Genomic DNA, 3574 nt, shown 5'->3' with positions numbered 1-3574 from the left:
ATTTTTGATAGCTGCTTCATAAAACCCTCCTAGTTTTAGTAATCATAATTTTTCTAAACCAATCAGAGGTCTTCACACGGATCACCCCCCTTAGCCGATCTGAACCGTCCACATCCGACGGATCCAACATCTCTCAGGTCTCACCAACCCAACCCAAACCCTAGCAGCCCCCTCTCCTTGCTCGATCCAGATCTCTCTTCCCCTCACCCTGATCTCAGATCTCATTCCCCTCGTCTCCCACATCGCCGCCGCCATCCACCCCGATCCCATCCCTCCCTTCATCTTCCTCCCAAACCTTGCCACCGCCGGCCTCTCCCCCTCCTCTCCGCTTCCCTCCCACCTCGTCCCCATCTCTCTCCCACACGACGTTGAGAGATTAGGAGCAAAAACAAAATCCCCCAAGCCCAACCCACTGCCTCTGCCCTCTTCCTCGATCCCGTGGCCGCCGCCGCCCTCGTCTCCACCGACGCCGGGCTTCCCCGCCAGCGACCTCGCTGCTCTTCTCCCGCACCGCTGCCGCCCACCCTCTCGCCCTTCCCCACCTTCTCTCTCTTCCCTTGGCTGTTGCGCGACTGTGGAGCAAAATCCGCGACGTACCACCACTGGCTCGTCGTCAACTGCTCGCGCAGCCCATCCTCTCCCCCATCCCGCTTCCTCCGAGCCCGCGCCTCACTCTTCTCTGCTGATCTGTGCAGGTCTCCGTCGCCTACAACGAGAGGTGCGGACCTCAGCTCCACGGAACGGCTTTGTCGATTGATCCCATCTGCTCACGCCGTCTCCGTGCTCCTTGCAGGGACGTGGCGCTGTACGTGCTCGGCGTGGGGTCCTGCGGCGCGGACGCCGTCGACGAGAAGGAGCTCCACCTCGTGCACCACAGGGACGACCAGCGCCACGTCAAGATCCCCCCTCGCCCCTGGTCCGATCCCCTCTGGTTTCTATGCGAATTGGTTGCTGTGAGTTGCCATGGTCCGATTGCATCGATCCGGCAGCTGTAATTGATTTTTTGGGGACACATTGTTTTGTTCTACAATTGTACTGATCTAGCTCTTAGTTAAGTAGGGAGGGACTGACTCAAACAATCTGTCCACATCATTTGAAAGTCGCCAATCCATACTCCAGTTTTACTGAATTCCGGTTGATTTGAACTGTTGTCAGTGAGGGTAGTACTTATCTTACTTGACAGCTTAGGCTTGAGATTAGTCCATGGCTCAGTGGTACCCATAAGTCAACTGCTCATTCCAGGTCTTATGTTTAGATGCGCGGCTCTCTAGTGTGTAGATGCGTGTGCCCTCGTTAGTTTGCACTTGAGGCTCCTGGTGCTTGCCCATTGCTCTGTAGGTCTGCTTTACCTGTACTGGTCTTGTGTTTGTAATGTTTGAGTCTGCTCCGTCATCGATCTGTAGGCCTACTTGACAGTCATAAAGTTGCATTATTTAGCCACTGGTAGAGTAGGATATACCCAAATGTGGTCAGTATAGGAACCATGGTCCCCTAATTGCTAGCAAAACTTGTGTAATGAGCTCTTGTTACCTTCTACTAATGTTTAGTCTTGTTTTTTTAGTACTTCCGTATTGGTATTTAGAAATAAAATTCATTTATTTCTATATATGTTCTTTTAGATAAGTATGTCACTACACAACTGAATGAAGGTTGATTGATGTCGTGGCTGTAGCTGGTCTTGGATTAGCATGCATGTTTACATTCAGTACTGCCAGAACTGGCCATTAATAGCACTTGCTATTGCGGTTCACCTGTTATATTAGGAAATGCAGCTGGTCTTGAGATGTGTGCTTCCCTCGTCTTTCCCATATCAAAATCATGTCTATGAATTGGTGTGCTTGAAAACCAAGGAATGCTTCTATTCCTTGTCGGTGTTCTTCCTATTCTGGTATAAGATGAACTAGCTCGTTATTTGTTTGGTGGTTTGGTTTGCATACATGTTCTTTTTCTGCAGAAATATGTCGTGGTTCCTTGCAGAATAAATAAGTAACCATTATAGATAATCTTGTAAATGTAAAATTGTTGGAATTATTGTTTTCCAGCTGTATAATTACCTATTTATTATTTTACTGATGTTGTAAGTTAATGATGACAACCAGGGCATCCACCGCCTCGACGACGCTCCGCACATGTTCCAACTCGGCTACAACCTCCTCTACCTCGTACAGCGGCCATGGTTGTCTACGGCATCAAGTACAGCCTCCTCTCCGATGAGCCCATCTCCTACCACTAGCTCCCTCTTTTGTTCTGCTGTAGAAGTACCTTGCTCTGTTCCAATGCATCATATTTTTTTCATAAAATGCTCTAGTGAACTAGATTCTTACATAAGTTGGCTACTTTTCCTCAAGTTATTTGTGCATTTGTAAACATATTTGAACTTTTCTAGTTCTTGAATGTATCAATGCATAAATGTTTTATACAGATAGTTTTGGAATGTGTTTTTTTGTTAGCTTATGTCGTGCATCACAAATGGTATCAAGTTCCAGTTTTAGTTTTGTTGTTAACCTCTACAATCCATGTCAGCATATAATAAGTATATGAATGAATCCGTTGAGTATCTGAAACTAGATGTTTTGTTGCTCATAGTAACTAAAAAGAGCGGTCAGTTTCTCATCACACACTGTTATTATCACTTCATGGCTTGATCTGTTGTGTTAGGCTGTTGTAGGTGCTGAACTGTGATCATGTTTTATGGCCCACATGCATGCTACGTGTTGGCTGACTTGGCATGACCTGCACGAAAACTTCATGGCATTCATACCGAATAGCACTTCTTAATTTTCATGCAGACTTGCTCTAGCTCTTCTTAATTTTCATGCATGTTTCTTTCCGGACTTAATCTTACTAAATAGCACCCCATCACTTGCTGTTGTTGTTATTCACTATATCCTCACTGTTTTGTTTTCTTGTTGGCAAATATTTTGCCTAAATTCAATACTAAATAAGATGTTCAAAGAAGCGCCAAGACATTTTTGTATAGCAAGTTATGTAATAATAGCTGGGTTATCTGGGCATTGTGAACTCCAGAATTTCATGTATCTTCTCTCTGTTTTTGAATGAAATGTTGTATGTTTTCGAATTACATTTTTGTTTCATATGAAATAGTAATTATGTATGTGATTTGAAAATGTGTGCAATGGAAACATGACTCATGTGACCCATTTATAAAAATATTTTGAGTGCATTTGAAATTTCTGACGTGTGGGACCAGTGTATGAGATTATGATAATCGGGACCAATCTCACTAGTGGGGCCAGCACCAAAATAAAATGGTGAAAAATAAAAGATCATACACTCTAAAAGGCCGCACCCAGAAAAAAAGGCTAAATTGTTGGGCTAGGCCCATGTAGCAAGCAAAAATTAATAGAAAAATATATATTAAAAAGGCTGAATTGTTGGGCTTGGCCCACGTAGAACATCAAATTGGACAGGGTTGATTCTTATCCACGTCAGCTTGCCACGCTGGATCCTACGTGGCCTGGGGCAGGCTGCTAGTGACCAAAAATTTGGTCGTGGAACCAACGACCTTTTACATATCACAAAGAAGGTCGCTAATTTCAGTTTACGACCGCCA

General features: G+C 44.9%; 1 long non-coding RNA gene across 1 annotated transcript; it reads left to right on the top strand.

Moving 5' to 3' along the window:
- The first annotated feature begins 238 nt into the window (after positions 1-238).
- LOC120966740 (uncharacterized) lies at positions 239-2479 on the top strand. The gene is made up of 2 exons (XR_012186943.1): positions 239-718; positions 794-2479. It is a non-coding gene; the product is annotated as an uncharacterized lncRNA (long non-coding RNA).
- The last annotated feature ends 1095 nt before the right edge of the window (positions 2480-3574 follow it).

This window comes from Aegilops tauschii, chromosome 6 (assembly GCF_002575655.3).
Source record: "Aegilops tauschii subsp. strangulata cultivar AL8/78 chromosome 6, Aet v6.0, whole genome shotgun sequence".
NCBI classification, from domain to species: Eukaryota; Viridiplantae; Streptophyta; class Magnoliopsida; order Poales; family Poaceae; genus Aegilops; species Aegilops tauschii.
This window is presented reverse-complemented; position numbering and strand designations above follow the sequence as displayed.